Below are 25,107 nucleotides of genomic sequence, written 5' to 3' on the forward strand. Positions count from 1 at the left end.
CTGTTGTTGGCCCAGAGCTAAAATCCACCCTCACTGTTCTCTGGGGCTGCTGGCCCATCTAGAGTGATAGAGGATGCAGGAGCATTCAGCATGATACCACAGATTGTGTGTGAGTTTCTTTGGGGTCAGCTATTCAGCTCTCTTGTCCCTGGTGACATTGGCTGAGTGTCCCAGACAGATGCTGTGGATGTTCCTAGATTGCTCCCAGCCATTTCCTCTCATGGGGGACTGTCCTTTCTGCTCATGGGGACTTCCCTACATGGTCAAATTCTGCTCCAAAAGGGGTCCACAGTCTTGGGGGCCTGGGCCCTGGGCCTGAGCAGGCTTTAAGGCACAGGTGGATGTCCTAACTAGGTCAAGTAGGGAGCTTGCTCAGGGTGGACAAGAGGAGGGAAGTGGACTGCTCAGGAAGTCTGTCCCCGGAGCAGGCGGAACTGCACGTTCATCCCGTAAGTCACCAGACCACCAAGCATGCATGGATGAAGAGTGCTGTGTGACTGCTGGCGGGGTCACCTTCTGGGGTTCCTGGAGGCTGAGCCTCATGCTTTGGCTGACTGTTTGCTTCACTAGGATAGCTTCTTTGTGCCTGTCACTTTAGCCTCATGTTTAGGGGCCAATAACTGCCTCCAGTAATGAGTAACTCCTTCGGTGCCACTTGAAGTGAACCGTTTGTCTTACCCCAGATGCGGCTTGATTTTCCTGACCAGCATGCTAGGGCTACAACACACCAGGAACATTCAGCAGAGAGTCACTGAGCTTGGCTCTTCTATTTCCTTTTTCTGGGGAAAAAAATGTTTCTGCAGGTTGCAGTCCTTCCTCCCTGTTGGGAGCTGCTGGAGTTAGCCTCCCTGCCCCCTGGCATGCTCGCATCTGACCTTTATTCTGGAAGGTTCATCCAGCCATAAATAATCCCTTCGAAACAGAGAGAGCCTGGTGTGCTGGCATCTGCAGAGGCTTGGAGAGGAGCTGCCAGAAGAACAGAGGGCTGAGAGCAGAGCGGCGCATGGAGGGTGCCAGGGCTGATGGAGGAGGGGCTTCTGCCTCCTTTTCCAGCAGGCCTGATGTAGGGCAAGAGTAGTTAGATGATAATGAATGAGCCAGTGAGTGGGTGGAGCTGGTCTTGGGGGATGGGGGGGGGAGGAACCAGTGTTATCAGAGGGGAGAGGGGACACCTGGGCCTCAGTACCAGGGCTGTGAACAAGTGGCTCACACCACCAGACTTTTGCTCATAGACTGGAGTTGGTGAGGGTTCTGTACCCTTCCCGAGTCAGGCTCACAGACAGTGCCCCAAGAACCCTGGGGTCTGGAAGGCCTGCCCTTCCCCGCAGGTGTCCTAGGGTACAGGCCTCGGGGTTGCCTGTTTCCCAGTCTCTGAGGCTTCCTGCCAAGCCTCTGTTTAGCTGTTTCTCAGGAAGCCAGGTCTTTCTGGGTAGCCTGGGCTTGAGGTTTATGGTTAGCCCATCTTCTGCCTGAAGTTCTGAGAAGCTGGCAGGGCCACTGGGGACATCCTGCATCTGGACCCACGGGTTTCCATGACATCCAGTGACAGAACGAGTCACTGTCCACCGTACCCCACCCTCGGGTCCTGAAGCAAGGGCCACTGTTTCGGACTTGCTGACTGGTACTTTCAAAGGGAGGACCCCACCTCTGACCTACAACCGTCATCTCCAGCTTCAACCCAGGCTTAGCTTCTCACTGAAGGAAGATTTACCCACAAGGATGTGGCAGTTAAGGGTCAATCCCATCTCACCATCGTTCGAGGGTCAGGAGAGGCCTGAGAGCCGAGGCTTGACCATATACATGCCTGAGCCTTTGCCTTGGGCTAGGATGCTCTGAGAATCATCCAACTTGAAGATACCAAGTGTAGCCACTTAAGAAAGCCGTATAGGGTTTCTGAAGCTCCTTGCCTTCCATGGACAGCTTTAGTGGGTCTGATCTTGAAAAAGAACAACTGCTTGAAATGTGGTTTACGGGACTCATTTACCAAATTCTTCCATTCCTGTATACAGAGGAAGACAGCTGACGACCAGGGCCATGGAAGAGCAGGTCTGTTTATGTTTATGTGTCCTGTGTAATCTTGCAGATGCTCTTATTTGGATTAAAATGCAAGTGATTTCTTGCCCAACCTCAGGCACTCAGTTGAAGCGAAGGTTCCTCAGGGCTGATGTGCTTGTAAGCGTAGAGCAGCGATGCTTCAGGCTGAGTTTATCCCCAAGGTTTATTGGTGCCAGGTGTCTAGAAGCTGCGCTTTGCATCTGGACATCGCTGGAGTGAGATTTTTTTGGCAACTGGAGGGGGGGCAGCGGCAACTTGTGTGCTGGTGCCCATGTGTCAGCAGTGTGACTGGAGCCACTGGGACAGAGGCCATCTTCCCATCCCTGTGAAACACTAATTATGTGGGTACAAGGCTTCATCTTTTTTTTTTTTTTTTTTTTTTTTTGGTTTTTCGAGACGGGGTTTCTCTGTGTAGCTTTGTGCCTTTCCTGGAACTCACTTGGTAGCCCAGGATGGCCTTGAACTCACAGAGATCCGCCTGGCTCTGCCTCCCGAGTGCTGGGATTAAAGGCGTGCGCCACCACCGCCCGGCCTGGCTTCATCTTTTTGTCTCTCTTCTCTGGGCAGTACCTGGAGAGACCTGAGCAAGAAAATCCAGTTCTTGTTCTTTTTCTTTTTTCTTTCTTTCTTTCTTTCTTTCTTTCTTTCTTTCTTTCTTTCTTTCTTTCTTTCGTGTGTGTATCTGTGTGTGTGTGTGTGTGTGTGTGTGTGTGTGTGTGTGTGTGTGTGTGTGTATGTATGTATGTGCATATGGAGGCCTGAGGTTGATTCAGGAAGTATTCTGGATTACTCTTCCACCTTCCTTGTTGAGGCAAGGTCTCTCAACCAGACTCTGTTTCTGGGGATCCCATCTCTGCCTTCTGAAGCTGGAATTACAGGTGGGCTTCCCTGTCCACCCAGCATTTACACGGGCTCTGGGATCCAAACTCCAGGCCTCGTGCATGTGCAACAAACTTCAGTCCCCTTCGTTGGCCTGGGTCTGTCTTTGTAACCCAAAGATGGGCCTATACTCTCTTTAAGATCATGGTCAGCTCAAGATGTATCACCATTGGCTCCACTCACTGCAGGGGATGTGGTTGAAGAGTCCATTGATGGGTGGCTGAACCCACAGACAGTACTGAACTATATACCTACAGTTTGTTTCTGTTTGCTATACGTATGTCCCTATAGCAGAGTTGAAGTATAAATCAGGCACAGTAAGAGTTTAACAGCAAGCTTGTCTGGGGTGCACATCCACAGTGCCAGCAGCTAGGGAGGATGAGATGGGAGGATCGCAATTTCAGGGCCTGCCTAGGCAACTTACAGATGACTCAGAGAATTTAAAAGGGCTCTAATACAAGTGCAGGTGTGCCACACTAGCTCACAATCTCTCTCTCTTTCTCAAACACACACACACACACACACACAGATACACACACACACACACAGCACACACAGCACACACAGAGACACACCCTTTGAAAAATCTCACTGTAAAGTATATCTGAGCAATCTTAGCCTGTCTTATTTCTTTCCTTAGGTTGAAAACACACAGCCTTTCTCTTAAAAGAAACACTTCCTGGGGCTTCTCTTTACAGATCCAGATTCCCACCCCACCCCCTTCTTGTGCTCTAGAGTCATTAGTAAATAAAATAGGGGTTACTGGAACTCAAGCCCTGTGATGCTGAGGCTGATGACCGAGACAGCTGTTGAGTGACTCGTGTGGATAGCATACACACAGTGGATACACTAGGCAAGAGGATGGCTCATAGCCCATCAGGATGGGGCAAGGTCATGAAAGATTTTTCTCATGCTACAAAGAATAAGCATGCAGTTACAAACTTAGAACAAGTCCTGTGGATATTTTTGGACCATGATTGATGGTAGGTAACTGAAACTGTATAGGATTAAGCTTTGGGTGACAGGGCTATTGTGTGTCCAAGAATGTGAGCTGCACACCCAGGCCCAGAACGTGTTGTATTACACTCTGGTTGCCTTTCTCTCTGGGAGGTAAAAGGCATGATTTCTTGAAACTCCAAAGGAGTAGATACGTTGTCCTGAGGTCTCTGTTTCCTCAGTAATTACAGGATTCTAAATCTGCATTGCCTTTGGACCTCAGTCATACATGAAGCAAATATAGACTCTGAATGGTGTGTAAACACTTCTGGTCCGGAGCACATCTGTCATCCCAGCAATATGGACCGTGGAGACAAGGGAGTTGCTGGCAGGCTGCTTGGAGCACATAGTGGGAGAGAAACAACTGGAGAGGCCCTGCCCCAAGAGGTAAAGGGGAGATGTGGTCGTTGTGTGCCCCCCTCAATAATAAATAAACCAATACTGTGTAGAGACATAGACGGAGATACCTGATGCTGATCTATGTCTCCACACGTGCATATGAGCATGAGTACACACATGTACAGTGTGTACATATAGACACAAACTTTTTCATTAGAAAAGATCCATTTGCAATATAAGACTTTATTACAGTTTATTCATATAAATTTATTTCCAAGGGTACCAAATTGTTTTGTCCCAGTGGCATTCACAGTACCAAAACATTTTAAGACATAGCAATCAAATAAGTTTAGTCATTTTGTTCTTTTTTGTTGTTTTCCTTTCTTCTTGAAGAAGCAGGAAATGATTGTTTTGCTGTCAAGGTCATGCCAGCCTTCTCGTTTCTCCCTCCTATTTTCTAGAAGAGATTATATACAACTGTTGCTAGTTACTTCTTTCTTATTATGTTAGATAGACTTTTTCAATCGCACTGCCAGAGACCTTCAGATGTCTGTTTCTGAGGGTTTTAATTATGTTTTCAGTTTCCTTAGTGTTTACAGTATTGATGAGACTGTCTATATCTTGGGTGAGTTTGGGCTGATTGTAGTTACTACAGAATTGGGTGTTTTCTTCCAAGCAAGCAAGCCAGGCATGCATCGCATGTTTATAGTTGTTTACATTCTTCCCTTTTAGTGTCGGTGGGGTCTGTGGTGGTGACTCCTCTCTTTTTGCTGATGGTGAGTTTTGGGCAGTTGTTCACACATTGTAGACTTTAGGTCTAGTGAAGTTATCACGTGCCTCATGCCCAGGGGGCCATCTCCTTGGTCTCCTCTCCAGAGACTAGTCAGTGGATGAACGCCAAGGCTCCACAGCCCTGGTGGCAGGTGGTGCCAGGACTAACCAATTAATGCACAGCACCCTAGTGACCTATGCATCTTTACTGTCTCCAGAAGCAGTCCCAGGGGGATAACTGAGTTGGCTTCATATAGAGTGAGAGGAAACTTGTGGCGAGAAAGTGGATGAAATTGTCACTCCTCTATGAGCGCTCTCCGAGTGATTGTTCCAAGGTACAGATTCATTTATGTTTTGTCTCTTCCACAAAAGCTGCTTGTTAGCCTGCTTGAAAGCCCAGACAAGCCTGCCAAGTGGAGTGAGGCAGGAGAGGAAGTCAGGGAATCATAGGACTGGGAGTTAGAAGCTGGATCAAAATAGAAAAAAAAAAAAAATCAAAATTGCCTACAGAAATAGTGCTTGTCTTCCTATGGACATCTCAAACAAGGATTTTAAAAACATCCAGCAAAGGGGGCTGGGCGTGTGGCTCAGGTGGTCGAGTGCTTTCCTCACAAATACAAGGTGTTGGGTTTAATCCCCAGCACTGTGTAAAACGAGTGTGTCGTGGTGCACACCTGTAATCCTAGCTCTCTGGAGGTGAAGGCATGAAGACCATGAGGTTCACAGTCACCTTCAACTGTGTAGTGAGTGTGAGGCCGTTGTGTCTTCAACAACAACAACAACAAAACAACCAGCTGTGCTTCCTCAGACCAGCAAGTGTGCAGCCTCGCGTTTGCCTGTGTGAGCACACCTGTCGCCCTACACGTACTACACCAGACAGTTCCATTTACAAAAGCAAGTCCTTCAGGGTTTTGAAGTAAGTAAACTAGCTCGTACACGTTAAGTTGGAAACGTGGTGTAAGGACTGGAGAGATGGCTCAGCAGCTAAGAGCACTGGCTGCTCTTTGAGAGGACCCAGGTTCTATTCCCAATACCCACATGGTGGCTCACAACCTTCTGTAACTCAAGTTCCAGGGGATCCAATGCCCTCTTCTGGCCTCGTCAGGTACCAGGCATGCACATGGTGCAACACACACACACACACACACACACACACACACACACACACACACACACACAGATACATACACAGGCACACACACACACAGATACACACACACACAGGCACACACAGACATAAAATAATAAAATAATTTTAAAAACTTAGCTTAAACTTTAAATCTTGTTGTAAATTATATTCTTTGAACAGTGCCACTTAGCTACAAAATTTGTGTATATGTGCATATGCATATGTATACCATATAAACACAAACATTATATGATATATACATATATCTGTATTTACTATATGTATGACCATTGCAAAGATACCTGTGTGACCCTTAAGTACCAATGCTCAACTCTGGCTCATGTACTATGCCTTATCTCTACTTCATAAATTTGTTGACGTTTTAAACACATGACTCACCCTGAACTTCTTTTCTGCAGTGCTAGGCCAGGAGGTCCTGAGGGTGAGCCTCCTCGGGCTGCTCTTGACAGCTCTGGCATGTCTCCACAGCACCTCTGTCCTTTGTTTTTGCTAAGTGAAGGTGATTGACTGTGTCCTTCTGAAGGGCACATTGTCCCCCTTCTCCTTGTTTCGATGATGGAAGCTGTAGATTTGGGTTCCTACCCTGCCCAGACACATTGGAGCATCTTAGGTGAGGGGAACGTTTCCTCCCCACTCCTGTTTTTAGTAATCCCTCAGGCAAGTAATTTTGTTTCATTTAATTAAAAAAATCTGTGTCATGCTGGTCTTTTGAATGGGAGAATGACTTTTAAGGAATAAAAAGAAAGAAGGTTGGGGCTGGAGAGATTGCTCCATGGTTAAGGCACTGGCTGCCCTTGCAGAGGGCTGAGTTAGGTCTGCACCCAAATGCCAGCTCATGACAGCCTCTACCTCTAGGTCTAAGGGACCTAATACCTCTTCTGACCGCTGTGGGGTTTTTGCATGCATATGGTGCACATACATACACATAAAATAAATATCTTTAAAAGAGGGAGGAAGTTTTTGAAAATGGAGGAAGGTTTAGGAATTACCATACAAAGGGAAGCATGGGCCTGTGGGGACCCAGGCTGTGATAGGGCACCCAGTTGAAGTAAGGATGAGTTATGGGACAAGCAGGCCGAATACAGTGACTGTCTTGTCCTGTGTTGTCCCTAGAATGGTCTCTGTGCCTGCTGTCCCTTGCTGTTCAGCCTCAGGCTGCCATCAGCCTTCTGCTTGGCAGCTCATGGCAGCTAGATGGCTAACCTCTACTGTGATCATCTCTAGATAAGGATTTCTAAGAACCGTGACTTTCCTCCTTTCATAAGTAACCGTGGTTTTTGTTTGTGGAGACAAAGCCCAGACTAGTCGCAAAACATAGCTCTGCATACAGATACATCGTATACGGACATTTCTGAAGAGATGGCTGAGTCAGTGGTTAAAGCTCTTGCTGTGTAAGTGTGAGGACCTGGGTTTGGATCCTCAAGACCCAAGACCATGCCCAATGAGATGGTGGCTTGTCTGTGGAAGGAGGAGACAGGGGATCCCTGAAGCAAGCTGGCTAGGGAGTGCTATATTGATGAGTTCCAGGTTTGATTGAGAGACCTTGCCTCAGTGAGAGTGATTGAGGATGATTCCCGACCTAAACCTTTGGCTTCCACATGCATAAGCACACGCACGCATGCACGCACGCACACACGGAAATGGAAAATGAAGGAGTAAAGGACATGAAAGTCAACTTCTCCACCAGGTGACCTGCACCAGTGTGTGCAGTTGTCCATCTGTGTCTGAGGGGATGGGATGGATTCTAGAACCATCCACAGAACTCAGAGATGCTCAGATCTTTTCATGAGATGGCGTGTGTGGCCCTCACACACCAGTCAGCATCCTTCCGTACATCGGTCACCTCTAAATGCCTCACCATTCCGAGATGACAGATGTGCCGTGCCAGTGGGTGTACGGAATAGGGAACAAGGGGCAAAGACTGTCTGTGCAGAGCTTATTTTTCTGAATGTATGTGGAACCCATGTGTTTAAAGGTCCACATGAGTCTGAATGTAGGCACTGAAGAACCAGGAGCTCTGAGAGTGCAGAGCCATCTAGTAGATATCACACTGTGTTTTGTCTTTCTGGGCTCCGGGGGTATTGCTGAGTCACCTTGGTTCTGCAGTGTTGGGCACTTAGGGCATGGAGATGCTAGAGCAGGGTGGTACTGGGGGCATGTATTCAGTCCACACGTGGTTGCCAGGTTGGAGGCAGAGGTGGTGCTGTTCCGGAAGAGTGCGGCTGGGGTTCCACTCTGGAAACTTCAGCTCCCACAACCAGGGGAACCCCAGCTAACCTTCATGTGGAGGCTATGAGCTGGGAAGATTAATTCAGCTTCTCTCCAGGAGTCTGGTGACATTTTAGTTTCTGCTCTGATGGCTTGTGAAAGAGTGACAGAGCCCTTCTAGGGCCTGTGTCCTGGAGCTGTGGACTTAAAAACCTCTGGTTATATAGTAACAGGAGTGCTTGGAAGAGAGCCACATCATCCAAGAAGGTTAGGAAACCGGTGTCTGCTTCACATTTGTGGTCAGGATGTGACTGCACGTGCAGATGCCCAGCCCTCATTCTCACAGTATTTACAGGCTTTGCATGCTGGGTACTGACTGCAGGGTAAGAGGGCAGTGGGAAGGGCCTTGAGGATGTCCACGATGACAAGACATACCCTCGGGCACAGCTGGTGCCACAGGTTGACTGGCACCTCACTAACACATAGCACACGTTCTGGGCAGTGGTGACCTCACTGAGGTACCGGTGAGCTCGTGGGTACTTGCACACCTGTGAGGGCAACGATGCCTGTGCTCATGTGATCTTTGAGTGTTAGTGTGTCTGAGCATGTGCACACATCTAGCAGAAGCTGTTGTAGGTGTGATGACTGGGCAACAGACTGGGACTTCCTGTGGTCGCTCAGGGAAGGGAAGGCCCTGGGGAGTCCTGGCCTGTTGTCCTGCCCCAGGCCTGTTTTGTCAGCCTTGAAGAGAACCCAGATTGACAGAAATGAAAATGACCTCGCATCAGTGAGGTGAACTCGGCTGATTTTCTCAGCTTTTTGTTTGAAGTAGAAAGTGTGTGTGTGTTTGCTTGTTCATGTGCAATTATGTGTGCAGGTACATGTGTGTTCGCGTATGTATATGAAGGTCAGTGAGACCCCCAGGCTTCCCCAGACTGACCCTCCAGGGCTGGCTTTAAAAGCATGCATCACTGTCCCTGCTTTTTTACAGGGCTTCTGGGGGTTGGACTCATCTCCTCATGCTCGCAAGGCAGGGGCTTTACCAACTGAGCCACCTCCTCAGCCCGTGAATCAGGAAATGGTTTTGAACTTCCTGGAACATGCCCCTGACACAGTGACACAGGCTGGGGGCCCCGATAGCCACATGGGGCACTGTTCAAAGTCAGGCTCATGACCGAGAAGAGCCTCCACATGGTACGATTCTCAGGTCTTCCGTTCTCTTGCTGTCATGGGCATGGTTAGTGCCTCACTCTTTGTTTTTCCTGCACCCCCGCCACTTCCTCTGCCTACCCAGAAATGCAGGGGCCACTCCTAACTCTCATTCATAGATTCCCCCCAAACCATCCCCTGTGCCTCCAGAACCCCAGTATTGTGTCCCCTCCTTTCTTCTAACCTCAGGCTTTGGGGTAAGTAATGTTTAAGAGGGTGTGAGATCGAGGGGTTCCCGACTGTGTGCAGATCCATAAGTCATAGACCACTGATACCAATACACACTGCCCTCTGTGGATGTACAGAGGAGAGATAACCTATGCCCTCCCATGTCAGTAGCCAATCTGTGTCCATTGGAAATTCATCCCAACACCGCTTTGCTTCCTATGCTTTTTGTTGTTGAGATGAAATTCACATAACATAATGGATGATGTACAGAGACATTCTGGCACTATGCTCTGCAGCCTGGGAATTATTGAAGCCCTCAGCACTTCCCCTCCTAGGCAAACCAGTTTAATGAACTGCTAGAAAGAGTTACTACACTTCATCACAGCCTTCTGGAATTCGTTTAGTAATTCCCTTGTCATTCAGGAAATACTTTGGTCCCAGGACCATCTTGTAATACCTAGGATGTCTAGGATACCCCAGTTTCCACCAATCTGTTACTCTGCCAGGGGTGAATAAAACCTATTAGAGATTTATTCTGGCACTCTTGGTTTGGCGACATGCTGTCCTCAAGGGTGCTAGATCATTCTTGCCTCTGCTTAGTTCTGTGATTGTGCTACTATGTAATGCCTTGTGGGGGGAATGGGCACCCCAGTGTTTTTTGATTTGTACAAGTTCGAATAAAAAACAAAGCTCTGAGTATTGGGCTTGGTGGCAGATGGCTTGCTTAGCGTGCTCAAGAGGCTGGGTGTCATCTCTCGCCCTGCAAGGAAGGTAAACAAAAATAAAAACCAAACGTGGCTTAGTAAGAAGTGGGATGGTGGAGGTCCTGGAGGGGTGTAGACCCTGCAGGGAAGAGCTGGCTGTGGTATCGGGATGAACATGTACCACGAGTGCCTTCAGGACAGTGGGGTCTAAGTATGGAGGGAAGCCAGTCCGAGGTTTGGTCCCCAGGGTCTGTTGGGACCGACAGCTCAGCTGGGGATACCAGAGCAGACCTGGAGGCCTCGGTGCTTGGCCTTGTCTGTGTAGACTGGCATCATGAATCTTGGTTTCCTTGGAGTGGCCTCTCTAGAACCCAGCATAGGGTCCCGCCTGTCACTGTCCTGCAGGAGCGCAGGGCTTATAGAAAGCCAGTGTGGTCACAGTTGTCACTTGCTTTTTATTCTTCAGGGTCCTGTTCAGTGTTGGAGGCCTGTTGGCCTGGACTGTCCATTCACCCAGACGGTCCTGACACCCTTTGCCAGGCCTTTCTGCTAGGGCACCCTGTCCCTGCTTCTAGGGGTGTCCTCTGGGCTGGCCAGTGACCAAGAGAGTCCTGCCAGAGGGAGGGTGCTTCAAGTCATAAGAGGCTTGGAATGGAGCACCCATGGTTCCCAGGGCCTCTTGGGGGTGTTAGTAGCAGGGATTCCCCATTGACATTCTTGAGTTGCTAATAGTACATCTCTCCTGGAATTCCCTTCTTTGCTTTGTATCTGTGCACCTTCACATAATGTGTTGGGACCACTCGGATGCAGGCTGGCCCCTGTAAGAAACACAGCTCTTCAGCAGAGTCGCTGAACTTTCCACATGCTATTCCCTGGAGGAGCATCTTCCAGGTGCGGCCCCAGAGGCCTTCAGCAGCACAGGCCTGGAATCCATTAGGAGTGTACTTTCCTGTGTTCCCTCAGCTCTACAGGACCAGGGTTCTCACCAGGGCCCAAGGGCCTGCTTTTCATTCACCACCGGTGGCAGTTTCGCTATGTGAAGACCACTGTCTGAGGCGCCTAGAAGTGGCAGTGGCTGTGATTGCATATCTCAGAGCTGGTGGGTGAAGGGGGAGGACTTCTGGGAGGAGGAGAGGGGCCTCTTACAGTGCATTTGGAGCCCATGTGTGTATATCTAGGCATGAGTGCCCTGTGTATGTGAGTGTGATATATGTATATGCGGATGCATGTGTGCAGGTTGAAAGTTCTTTTAGAGGATTGTGGCATGTGTCTGCTGGAACATGCAAGGGAAAAATGTCACTAGCAGAGAAGGACCAAGTTGTCTTCTGACTTCAGATCTTACCCACAGCGTGAGAACCTGTGCCTGCTTACGTGACTGTCTCCTGATGCTTGTCCACACACTTGAGTGAGGCATGCCCGAAGCTGGAGCCCCAGTCCCACTCTGGCCTTCTCTGTTCAGCTCTGTTCTGTCTTGGGCAGTTCCACTTCCATACAGGGTGACTGCCTTCTTCCATACAGCTGCCTAGGATTCGGACTCACTCTCTGGTCACGTGCTGGTGGTCCTTGAAGCAGTTTCCATGGTTTTGCTGCAGTGCAGAGAATGTCCTTCATCACACCTTTGTGTCTGAGTGGGAACAGGTCTTGGTCCTTTCTTTGTTGCATTAATTGGGTAATTTATAAAGCAGGGAGCTTTATCCAGCTTACAGTTGGAAGTTAGGGTGTGCAGGGGCAGGATGCTAGCATTCGTCAAGCCCCTTCTGATGTAGGGTATCATGGTAAGGGCATCATCACACGGTGGTGAGACAGACCCAGCATGTCAGCATGGGTCTCTTCCTCTTCTTTACACCCTCTAGCATCATCATGGAGGCCATACCCTATGACCTCATCTAATTACCTCGCAGAAGCCCCGTCTCCAAATACCAACAACACAGGAGTATGGAGATTGAGTTTCACCCTCTTAATGACACAATGGCAGCCACATTTCAACACATGGATTAGGAAGTACTCTTCCAACAGCAGCAGGATGTGTGTCAGGAAACTCCCAACGTCAGGCCAGGTGGCTGCTGTTCCTTCTCCCTTCTGGGTTGGGAGTTCCCGGAGCCATCCCCATCACTGGCTGGTCACTCCTCCCACCTGAAAGAGGCAGTGACATCTCGTTTACTCTTTGTGGGTTGATGGTACTGAACCCCTACCACCTCTGATGTGCCCTCTGCAGGTTCATGCTCTGGTTGGGGACATTGGGGACCTCAGGAGCTCCTAGGGAAGGTGGCTGTAGCATTTTCTGCCTGCTGTTTCTATGCCTCCTTTTGTGTGTTACATAATAAAACCCTTCCTGCTTTTCTTATTAAAAAACAAAAACCAGTTCTGTTATTCTGGTTTCTTCTTTCTTGATCTTCTACTTAAATTGTTGACTGTGTACTAACGCCAGTATTTCTTAGTGTGGTGTTCTAGTTTAGGGGCCAGATTGGAAGTGGTGTGCCAAAATGTCATGCTTTAAAAAAGCCTTTAAAAATGTTTGTTTGTTTATTTGTTTGTTTGTTTGTGTGTGTGTGTGCACCGCAGCATGCGTGTGGAAGTCAGAGGACAGCCTGTGAGAGTCAGTTTTCTCTTTCCATTATGTGGGTGCCAGGAATCAAACGCCGATTGTCATGTTTGGGGGCAAGCACCTTTCCCTACCAAGCCATCTCATTTGCCCTCAAGTGTCATGTCTTATGATGACTGGATTATCTTTCACAGCCTGTGATCTCCTGCCTTCCTCCACACAGCAGTTCTTAGTTTGTGCTGTGGAAACTGCTGCTCTGGTTCCTGGTTAGCATAGAGGGAGTAAGTCAGGGAGGGGCAGACGCTGCCTCCACCCCTTCCTGTTCCTGGAGGGGGTCGCCCTGCAGTGCTCACCTGGCAGAGGTGCTGCGCACCATGACAGACTTCTCTCTTGGGCAGTGCCCTTGCAGAGTGTCATGTATGTATGTGATGGTGTGTGTGTGTGTGTGTGTGTGTGTGTCTGTCTGTCTGTCTGTCTGACTGACTGACTGAATCACTCACTTTGGTTCTGCTAAGATACCTCCTTTCCAATTCTTGTTTCAGACTCTGTTAACACCACTGGAACACGGCCAGGTTCTGAATGCTGACATGTCTGACAATACCGGTCCCTAGGTGAGTAACAGAATCCACCTGCCGAGGAAGCGTCCCCTTGGGAGGTGACCCTTGGGTCAGCAGTTGGTTCTCTTCTGCACCCGGCCCACCAGTGATGAGAGGATCGAGAAAAGTCTGTCCATGAAAACCGAGGCATTCTTGCCAGAGGGGCCACTGTCTGGATGAGGGGTGTGACTTGAGTGGCATTGAAGGTCCCCTGTGGGTGGAGGGGGTGGGGGAAGGCTGCCACCATGGTAAGCCTTGGATGGTAAATTCCTCACTTTTCCTGCTGTGACGACATAAAACCCAACAAAAGCAGCTTACAGAAGGAGGGTTCATTTGGCCCGTTTAAGGATAAAGACTATTACGGCAGGTAAGGTGCTGCTGCTGCGGGCGCTTGAGGCAGCTGCCGGTGGAGGTTGAGTTACATCTGTAGTCTGGAAGCAGAGGGAAACATGCCGCTGCTCAGCTGCTTTCTTCTTTTTATTCAGTCTGGAGCCCCTGGGATAGAACAACCCACATTTAGGGCAGGTCTTCCAGCCTCAGTTAAAGCTCTCTGGAAACACCCTCACAGACCCGTGGGTTTCCATGTGACTCTAAATCCAGTCTGTTGACAGTGAAGATTCACCGTCAAAGCACCTGGCTCAGCACCAACTTCCGACTTCCAGGCAAGACAGGAGGGAGCTGGGTGGAGTCCCTTACCCCTCCCTCTAAAAAATCCCCTGGGGATTTTGTGTTCAGGAGTGTGCACTGGGTCTTTGAAGGTAACCTGTCTCCCTCCCTAGGGAGATTGAAGAGCTGCTGTCTCTGCTTCTTTCCTGTCCTCCCAGCCACTGCTTGACCCTGGGGTAGAGATGTCTGTGGAGGTGGCAGCTCAGATATGGGCTGGGAGGGTGACGTGCCAGCCCTTTGTGGTCACTACACTTAGGTGTTCAGGGTGGTGGACAGTAGAGGCTTTCTGGGTTGGCCTAGGGCTCAGAAGGCCTGGTGCACGTGGGTCCTCGTGCACACGCTTGTGTGGTAGCTATGCCATCCTGGCCCAGTAGCTCCAGGAGCGTATTGGTTCTCTTTTGTCACAGATGATGATGAGGCACAGTATGGTGAACACAATGCACCTAGCCATTTTCTCGGGGGCATCTCCAGCCTTGGCCGTAACCTCCTCCAACCACTGTGACAGGGCATCCACCTCCCAGAGCTGCTTGACCTCGTTGTGCCAACCCCATCCCAGGCCCCCAGGTGCCTGCCACTTCCAGAGCTGAGGGGAGAGGCAGCCATGCAGACCCCATACCTTCCATGGCTAGACCAGAGGTTCTGACTAAAGGTGTCTAAGAACGTGCCTGCATCTAGTGGACTTCCCAAACATGGCTTCTGTGTCAGCCTAACTCAAGTGTCTTGAGTCTTGTCTAGAAGCCCAGTTGGTTGGCCAGCTGTAGCACAGCACCCTACGGTGGCTCAGAGGTTTTCCAAGCCTCAGCTTTCACATCGTGGATACAGTAGTCCCCTTATGTGCAGTTTCGCTGTGTGCATGTTTTGTTCCCTGAAATCAACAAGGAGAGAGGACAGTACAGGGAAGCATTTGGAGAGCGAGAGGAGAGGGCTCACACTTGTACAGCTTTCTGCTGTTCAATCTGATTACGAACGGCTGTTGATATCTCAGTGTGGCTAATTTTCAGAAAGAAACTCTGCCATAGGTTTCTGCATGGTTGAAAAAGCATGGTGCCCGCTCCCCGGTGTCATTCACCCAGCGAAGGTCTCAGAGGGTAGCGCCCCTACCCCAGGATGAGGGGAGTGCTGTAGTTTGCATATAAAAGGCTGTCTAGAAAGGAAATACTTAGGAATATTAAGCTGTATATTGTAGAGTTTGCATTGAGGTGGAAACTAAAATAACTTTTCAGAGTCTTTCCCAGTGTGAAGTGTCCCATACAAGCAGCTTTGCCTTTGGTGGGTCCTGGGAGTGGGGACAAAGCAGGCATTGTCCTTACTGGTGCCCCTGGGGGCCCGTCTCTATGACGCCATGGTGGAAATCTAGCCAAGAATCCAAGAGTGGCCTCTGGGAGAAACTGGTGTGTCCAGGCAGGGAAGGCAGCAGCCAGGAGGTTTTGTGAGGTCTGGCTAACAAGCAGTAGTTTGGGGGTGCTTGGGTACCCCTCAGGTCTGTTGGGAATACTGAGAGGGCAAATGTCAAGATTAGGGACAGGCCTTGCTTGGTGGCAAGTTGCAAGGCTGTCTCACCTGCAGGGCTCTTCTTAGATCCACACTCTTGCCTTGAGTGTGTTGAGGGGACACAGTATGGGGAGGAAAGTGTTTCTAGTTTTCTTGCACTTTCGAGGCTGCCCGAGCTTTCAAAATTCCCCGTCTTTCTGTGCTCAGGCCAACTTGTCACAGTTCTGTAGTCTTTCTTGTGTTTCGTTTTCCTAGCTTGTTTTGTTCGGTTGTTTGAGACAGGGTCTCACTATGTACCTCTGGGTGTCCTGGAACTCACTATGTAGAGCAGGCTGGCCTTGAACTCGTAGAGATCTGCCTGCCTCTGCCTCCCAAGTGCTGGGATTAAAGGGGTGTGCCACTATGCTCAGCTTCATCTTTCTTGTTTTTTAAGATGTGTTTAATTATTACATTTCTATGTTTGTGTTTGTGTGGGTGTATGCCACATGTGTGCAGGGCCTGGCTTTATCTTTCTTGTGTTTATTTATTATGTTTATATGTTTGTGTTTTTGTGGGTGTATGCCACATGTGTGCAGGGCCTGGCTTTATCTTTCTTGTGTTTATTTATTATATTTATATCTTTGTGTTTATATGGGTGTATGCCACATGTGTGCAGGTGCCCAAGGAGGCCAGAAGAGGGTGTGGACCCCCTGGACCTGGATTCACAGGTGATTGTGAGCAGCCTGCAGTGGGTGTTGGGAACTAGATTCTGGTTCTCTGCAAGAGCAAGAAGTATTTGTAACCTCTGAGCTGTCCATATCTCTCCAGCCCCAGCCATGAGGTCTTACCAGGTCCGTTGTGTGTACACTGTTGCATTGCTTAAGTGTATTTAGCCCTAGAAGTCTCAGCTAAGTGTACCTAAGTGTGCCCACCCCTGAGTGTGCCTAGTACTCAAGTGTGCTACCCTTGAGTGTGCTCATGTGCCTTGGGACTGACAATTTATGTATAGGAGGGTGGCCTTATTTTTAGTGTCTAAAATACACGCTTTGAGCAGGGCCACCATAGCTTTAATTAAATGATACTAAAATGGGAGATAATTGCTTCCGTGTGTTTCATAGAGCCTGGGAGGGTCTCTCTGGTCCTATGGGTACAGTCCTGGGAAGTTATGACCTGAAATAATGCCCAGGTCCTTCCCCCTTGGGTATCCAAGGTCTAGTAGGTGCTGATCCAAAAGCTCAGAGACCCATTAATATACAGAACTCCTGCCTATGTGGCATCAGTCAGACATTAGGCCCACAGTGTAGATCACCAGCAACCATTGCATGAGATATGCAATGATGGCAGGTCCTCCAGTGGCTCTGATGTGACAGGAGATGTGGAATTTTAGTACTGTCCAGCCACTTCAAACCCAAAGGGGCCAGCCCTGACCTGGGACTCTGCCATTGGCCACAGCAAAGTATCCATGTACAGTGACTGGAAGCATGCACACCCTCAGCACACTTGGAACCAATCATTTATGTTAGCGGCTGCGTGTGGGCCGTGTTGCTCTTCTGTGCTTTAGACCCACATTGCCCGGTCCCATAAGTGAATACTGTGCCTGGCCCAGGTGCTGGAGTGTGACTATTCACAGCCAAAGCCTGGCTTGACGATTCAGCACCCAGAATGGATTATGTATGCCTCTTTCTGAAGTGTGTTAAGTACGTAGTAGAAGGTTTGTGTATTGGATTAATTGAAATAGATTACTAGAAAGTATCTACTCCCCTAACGTGGCCATCCATCGCAGTTGAGGTGGCATGTGCCATCAGCTGTGTGCCTTGAGCAGTGTGGATTTAGAGGGCTGTGGCTATCCTGGGTTTGAGTTTGCTCTGATCCTGCTGGGGCTGGACCAGTGGGAAGTGCTGCAATTCCTGGTTTCTAAGGAAAGCTCCTAAGCAGCCTCTTGAGGTGCTTGAGAGGGTCACCACACTGACCATGTTTCTCTTTAGGCACCAGTCCTGCCTTGCCTGTGATGAGCCCTCATCCTGAAGGCCCAGCGCTGTACGGGCTTCCTTTGCCCTTGTCTTCTGTGGGGGGTAAAGATGCAGTGTGCTTGTTTGTAGCTGATTCTCCACATCATGGCCGTGTCCTGAATGCATTGGTGGCCTGCTCAGCCAGCATGTCATGTTTATGATGAGCCCAGTGTCTCTGTGGGAGGAGAGCCACCTTGTAAATACCTGTCCCCCCAATGCCATGTGACTTGCTTTGGCAGCCAGAATGGAGGGGCTGCCACAGCCTGTGCAGCTGTGGGGAGCCTGCACAGTCCTAGGAAAATACCCCAGGCACTCCCACATCTGGCCAGGCTATTAATATCCCACAAAGGGCTCCTTTTTCCCTGTGGAGAGCCTGCATGTGGTGATGCTGTCATGCACATGAGCAAAGCCCATGAATCGAGCCTTGCAGTGAGCGGCTTTCTGGATGCACCATTGAGTTCCCATCTACAAGCTTGGGTCTTGTAGTTTTCTGCCTGCCGTTCTGCAGTATGTGGATGCTGGTTCCCAGAGGGCAGGTGGAACTGTTGCCCCCCAGGTGGGCTGTTGCAGAGAGGCTGGTTCTTCTCAGCTGTTTCTATTCACACTACGTTGGAAGAGTTCTCTGTAGCCTACCATGTCCAGGCAACCAGGCCTCAGTAGATGGCAAATTAAGTTAAACTCGTGGGGAAGACAGACCCCAGGTGGGATCGCTAAGGTCAAGTGGGAGAAGAGACGGTGTATGGGTACATGAAGAGATCTGACCTGTTGAAAAGGCAGGGCTGCCAGGACATAGGCCATGGGTCTCATCTCTTAGGGTCTCCATGTGCAGAGCTGGTCTCACAGCGATACCCCCTAGCTGAGCCCTTCTGTCCTCTGAGCTGGACATACAGGTTTGGAATTGGATAAGGAGTCCTCCCCAGATAACCTGTGTCTGCTGTCTTCCCTCTTCTGCAGCTTTGTGTTTAGAAGTCATGGCCACCATGATCCTAGGTGGTGTGTGTTGGACTGACCTGAGGGGCAGCTCATTAGAACAGGAAGTGCAGACCCCTGTGAACACTGTAGACTGGTGTGTTCTCTTCCCCTGAGGACCTGGAGGCCTGAGTGTTAATCATGTAAGAGGGATGGTGCAGGCAGTACTCCATATGGGAGCACACCCCACTCAGAGACCCACACTGAGCCCTTGTGTTCTTTGCTCTTACAGCTTGCTACAGATTGTGTAACTCCCCTAGGGATGTCAGGCTCTGGCCCTAGTGCCTCGCCTGGTTAATGTGGTCTTGTGTGAATAGCTCCTGTGGATATGAGCCGATTGAAGGTCTTTTTCGTGGAGAGTTCATTTGGGCTTATTTGGGAAAACCTGAATACAGTCACAGGTGCCCTCATAGGAGAGAGACAGAGGAGTCAAGCTGCTGTGAAGAGATGGCTATGTGGAGATGGGTGAACCCTGGAGCAAAGGGCTGCCAGGACAGGTTTTACCCTACCTGCCAGGGCTCCATGGTGCCTAATGTTCTGTCAGACATTGCTCTGGGTGTCTGGAGGACATTCTGATTTTTTTTTTCTTAATGTGTTTTATGTTTGTGTGTGTGTGTTTATGTGTGTAAATGTGAGCACATACATGCCAGGACATGGTTGTGTCATACATGCTTGTGGAGGTCAGAGGACAACCTCAGGTGTTGGTCTTTTTGCCTTCCACTTTATTTGAAATAGGGTCTATTATTATTATTATTATTATTATTATTATTATTATTATTATTATTATTTTCTTTGTGTGTGCCACTCATTGATCCATGATCTGGGGCTTCTCCTGTATCCACCTTCCACCTCCCTGTAGGACAATGGTTCTCAACCTGTGGGTCACGATCCCTTTGGGGGTTGAATGACCCTTTCACAGGGGCTGCATATCAGATATTTACATTATGATTCATAATTGTAGCAAAGTTATACATTTATGAAGTAGCAACGAAATAATGTTATGGTTGGGGGTCACCACAGCATGAGGAACTGTATTAATGGGTTGCAGCCTTAGGAAGGCTGAGAACCACTGCTGTAGGCGAATTGGGGTTGTGGATGGATGCTACTTCATTTAGCTTTATGTAGGTTCTGGGGACTCGAACCCAGGTCCTCATGCTGGCACTTTCCGCACTGAGCTGTCTCCCCAGCCCTAGATGGGGCTTGATGAGATTAGTGTTTTAATCCAAGGACTCAGTAAATCAGGCCTTCCCCTGTAGGTGGTCCTTAGTAGGGAGGAAATGCCTGCAGATCACCTGTGAGCTAGGGGGTCTCCAGTTGCAGATTAGAGATGCAGCCCCTTTAGTCACAGGGGTCAGACCCCACCTTGAATATCTTTCTCTGTACACATCCCATCAGTTCTGCTCTTGAAAGAACCTGGAGGTACCAAGAACCCCATGAGCAAGACCCTTTGCAGCCACCAGACACAGGCAAGCCTTGATGTAATTCTTGGGGGACTTTGGTCCAGTGACAGTGACTTCCAGCCTCCAGAGATAGGGGAGAGTTAACTCCTGTTGTTTTAAGCCTCTGGGCTTTAGTAATTGGTGAGAGCAGCCACAGGAAAACAGGAAGTCAGGATAAACAGCACTTCCACAGATACCCTCAGCTGCATCAGACCTGTCGTTCAGAGGTCCTGACCTTGGGGCGGGCGGGGCACTGCTGGGTCACAGGGTGTGTGGCTGTTGACTTTGGTAGAACTTGCTGGCCTAGTTTGTGAAAGGCTCTGACTGTTGGTCTTGGTACCCTGTTCCCAATCCCTCCCTCTGCAGTGGCAAGTGTCTGCTGGAGAGTGATGTGGTCACGCTGCCGTCCCTGAGCCCTGGTGAGTGGTTCCAGCCTCGGGTCCTGTGACTCTTCAGCTTTATTCTTTGCTACCACTTCTGCTGGGTGGGCTGCTCCTCTTGCTCATCAGCAGGGGCTGAGTGTTCTAGATATTTTTGCTTTGAAGCACTGATTCTCAGTTCTTAAAAAATTTGAAACCCTAGTTCCTAATTCTTAAACATTTTTTTTCTCATTATTTATTCTCTGTGTGTGGAAGTGGAGAGTGGGGGGTTGCACACTTAACCAAGACGCATTTGTGGAGCTCAGAGGACAACCTGAGAGTCAGATCTCTCCTACCATGTGGATTCTGGAGATGGAACTCCTGCTAGGCTCATCGGCACGCACCTTTACCAGCCCAGCCATCTTGCTTATTCCCAATTCTGCCTTTTGCTGGCTGCTTTTATGAGCATCTCATTGGCCAGCCAGGCGAAACCTGTAATGCTCAGGTCTTTCTCTTTGTGTTTAAGGTTTGTGGTGTCGGTGTTAAGATACAGTGGCGTATGTAGGAGTTTTATTCAGTGAATTTGAATTGTAATGCATGGATTAAGATGTTTGAGGGAGGGCTTCGGGGAGTGTGTGTGTGTGTGTGTGTGTGTGTGTGTGTGTGTGTGTGTGTGTGTGTACACATGTATACTGTGACTTGGGTGGAAGTCAGAGGACAACTTGCTGGACTCAGTTTGCTGCTTCTACCGTGTGGGATTGAACTCAGGTTGTCAGGCTTGGTGGTGGGTGTCTTTACCCACAGAGCCATCTCTGGCCCTAAAAGGTGTTTTGGGGGAGGATTTTTCTGGGGGGCCTTTTCACATCCGAGTCACTTTGGTGACAGTTCTGTGGAGCCGTGCTGAGGCAGTGATGGAGTCCCCTCTCTGTGCCCTGCACATGCTCTTTTAGCACAGTGATGAGAGGAGATTCTTTTAATGCATGGATGACACATGCTCCCTCTGCAGAGGACGGTCAGGAGGCACAGGAGCTGTGGAGGAGAGCAGGGAGAACCAGGGAGAAAGGGAAAGCACACCTTCACAGCACTCTCTCGGGGCTTCCGGTAACTTCTAGAAGCCTGTGAAACTAGAACTGAGGATGTAGCTCAGTTAGAGGAATGCTTGCCGAGCATGTGCGAAGCCCTGGGTAGGTTTGATCTCTGCACTAGGTAAAACCAGGCATGCTGGTGCACATCTGTAATCCCAGAAGGGCGAGTAGTTCAGGGTCATCTTGGGCTACACATTGGTTTGAGGCCAGGCTGGGCTCAATGAGATCCTGTTTCAAAGTCAAATATGAACAACAAAAATCCAAATATGAAGTTAGGGAAGTCAGAGTGTAAGGCAATGGGCACCAACCAGAAAGCAGCCTGTGGTGGGCACAGCAATGGAAGGCAGCATCTGTGTGGGGACCTGCCCTCCTCCTGGGTTTCCTTTAGGTGTCTGTGGTCTGACCCTGTCCAGGATGGGTGAGTGCACACATGGGGGTAGTGTGTGCACCAACAGTTGGCGGGTATCCACATGCTAAGGTGTGTGTGTGTCACCATGTTCCAGGTTTGTGTGCCTGACCTTGAACTGCCAGGCCTGATCTCCTTCTGAGGATTGTCCCTAGACATTGCCTGCCCCTCTGGTGGCTGGTGCCCCATGGCTTCTGAGAACTCTGTGTTGCTGAGCTGGCTGGGCCCCACCCTTGCTGGGAGCATGGTGAGGTCAGGCCTGCATTTGCCTGTGTGTGACCCAGCCTCACCCGTGCTGTGGGTGGAGATGTGGAGTGTTGCAGGTGCTTGACCCCACACAGGACTGACAGCCTGGGCCCCCAGCTCCAGGGTAGGTGTGGGATGAGGTTGGCCAAGGTGTCGCCGGGCCGGGCCTGTCGAACCATTTGCTGGACCTGGGCAGGCAGGCCCTTCTCAGTCAGCGGCTGCTTGTTTCATGGTAGCGGTGATGTTGCTGGGCCCTGGCTTTGCTGTGTAGGGATGAACATTGTCTTCCTGACATCCAGCATGGTTGCGGTGATGTTGCTGGGCCCTGGCTCTGCTGTGTAGGGATGAACATTGTCTTCCTGACATCCAGCATGGTTGCGGTGATGTTGCTGGGCCCTGGCTCTGCTGTGTAGGGATGTGCATTGCCTTCCTGACATCCAGCATGGTAGCGGTGATGTTGCTGGGCTCTGGCTCTGCTGTGTAGGGATGAGCACTGTCTTCCCGACATCCAACATTCTGCAGGAGCAGCAGCTGTGGTATTGCTTCAAGGTCAATGAGAGAGGTGGATGACAGCTAGGTCTAAGGATCGGGTAGACAGAAGGGCAGGGCTTGGGGGTAGGTGGGTGGAGGATAGGCCTTGGGGGAGGGGGGCAGATGGTCAGAGTGTCTGGATGTGCTAACAAGACCCTGTGGGTCTAGTGGATGTCAGGGCATATTCCCACTTAGACTTTTCTTTCAGCCCCTCCACAGCCTGGAACACAGATACCCATCTCTTTCCAGGGCTTCTCATTTTATGGGCGCTGCCCTGGGGCAGGAGTGGGGTCATGCTCCAGCTGTCACCTGGCAAGTCTCACCAGGAAGTGGTGGGGAGTTTCCCAGGGGGGCCAATGGGGTGCAGGTGAGTCATGGTCTGGGGAGAAGCAGCTTCATGGAGGGTAGAGGAAGTGACTGGGCAGGTGATGTAGGGCTGCCTGCCTGCTCTTCTGCATCTGTGTCTTGGGTGCTTGTGGGGTTGAGCTTTCCTCTATGGAAAGGCTGTCTTTTCAAAGCTTCACATGAACAGCAGAGGGAAGCTGGCCCCAGCTGGACATGCGTTTTATTTCTGTATATGGCTTTCTGATCTCCCTTTCTGCTGAGCCATCTCACGTCTGTGACACTTTGCTGTCTCCTGGTTTCCTCTTTCTTTTTGTGCTCTTGTGACATAAGGGGCCCGCTCCACACTGTCCTGGCAGAGGTGCTTGGGTTGAGACAGACAGGAAGGGCAGTGAGCAGGCTAGGGTGTTGCAGCCCCTCCCTTGGCTCTCATGGTTGTCCAAGACCATCTTAATGCTCTACCCACTGACCTTGACTCAGGCATCTGGATGGTTTCTTGGGTCTGAGAGTGTGGCCTGGCCCCTGGGAAGGGAGGAGCCCAGCCACAGGTCATTGGGTGTCATGGGTGGGAGGGAGACACAGCCTCCTTCATAGACTTGCTGGGTGTTGATCCACATACCATGCTGTGTGTGGGATACTGGTGTGGTAAATACATAATGGCATCTGGGGAAGGCCTTTAAAGGAGGCTGGGGGCGGGGCTGCGAGGGAGGCTAGGGGTGGGGCTGAGAGGGAGGCTGGGGGTGGCTGAGAGGGAGACTGGGGGCGGGGCTGAGAGGGAGGCTAGGGGTGGGGCTGAGAGGGAGGCTGGGGGCGGGGCTGAGAGGGAGGCTGGGGGAGGGGCTGAGAGGGAGGTTGGGGGTGGGGCTGAGAGGGAGGCTGGGGGCGGGGCTGAGAGGGAGGCTGGGGGCGGGGCTGAGAGGGAGGCTGGGGGTGGCTGAGAGGGAGACTGGGGGCGGGGCTGAGAGGGAGGCTGGGGGTGGCTGAGAGGGAGACTGGGGGCGGGGCTGAGAGGGAGGCTGGGGGCGGGGCTGAGAGGGAGGCTGGGGGCGGGGCTGAGAGGGAGGCTGGGGGTGGCTGAGAGGGAGACTGGGCGGGGCTGCGAGGGAGGCTGGAGGCGGGGCTGAGAGGGAGGCTGGGGGCGGGGCTGAGAGGGAGGCTGGGGGCGGGGCTGAGAGGGACTATCAGTTTTGTCACAGACATTCTTGGGCCTATGCTGTGACTGGCCTCATGGTCACTCTAGAGGAGGGTGGACACACTCCTCTCCTCTTTCTCCAGTTACCAGCCCCTCATCCGCAGAGACTGCTCCCTCTTGCTTTCATCCGAGGCTGACATGTAATAGATCAGAAGCAAAGTGATTGAGCTGTTGGGAGGAGACGGAAGAGGAGAGGAGCTGAGGAGCCGGGCACCAGGCAGCCCTGATCCTAGAAGAAGGCAGTGCTATCCAGTTCTGCTTGGAGCCCCTGGAGCCCTAAGGCAGGGGGATTGGTCCTCTGCCCGTTTTCCCTTTCCTGTTCTTGGGAACATCCTGACATGTCATCTGGACATGACCTGCCTCGTGCCTCAGCTGAGACCTGGCTTTTACAGTCAACCATCATGCCCAGAGGCCAGGCCCTGCAGAGCCAACATCAATGTTCAGAGTTTGCTGTTCAGAGTTGCAGCTTGCCCACTGACGTGAAGGAGAACATGCCCAACTGTGTCCTGCATGTGTGTGGAGGGAGAGGGGCCTATTGGGGAGGGTGATTTGGTTTAAGGCATTTCTTTCAGCATGGTGGCAGGTAGGTTTGGTTGGGCCACATGCACGGGGTAAGGGTTGATGAAGTGATTACTTATATTGTTCTATTATTAAATAAAACTTGAGAGTCAGATATCTGGGTAAAAACCTGATTGATCAGAGAAGTGACAGAGAAATGACCAGTGACCTCCTCTCTCTCTCTCTCCTTCCTCAATCCAGAAGGGCCAAGAATCTTT

At 50.5% G+C, this 25,107-nt stretch overlaps 1 protein-coding gene across 5 annotated transcripts in view; it reads left to right on the forward strand.

Moving 5' to 3' along the window:
• Positions 1-25,107, forward strand: part of Sema4d (semaphorin 4D) — a 106,374-nt gene that overhangs the window by 13,418 nt on the left and 67,849 nt on the right. For 4 of the 5 annotated variants that reach the window (XM_052728565.1, XM_052728563.1, XM_052728558.1 and 1 more), the window contains exon 2: positions 13,564-13,632. The gene's annotated coding sequence lies outside the window, so the exon portion shown is untranslated. Of the gene's footprint in view, positions 1-13,563; positions 13,633-20,536; positions 20,590-25,107 lie in introns of all 5 variants that reach the window. The other variant, XM_052728559.1, reaches the window with a different exon arrangement.

This window comes from Peromyscus californicus, unplaced genomic scaffold, assembly GCF_007827085.1.
Source record: "Peromyscus californicus insignis strain IS unplaced genomic scaffold, ASM782708v3 Scaffold_8__1_contigs__length_139910024, whole genome shotgun sequence".
NCBI classification, from domain to species: Eukaryota; Metazoa; Chordata; class Mammalia; order Rodentia; family Cricetidae; genus Peromyscus; species Peromyscus californicus.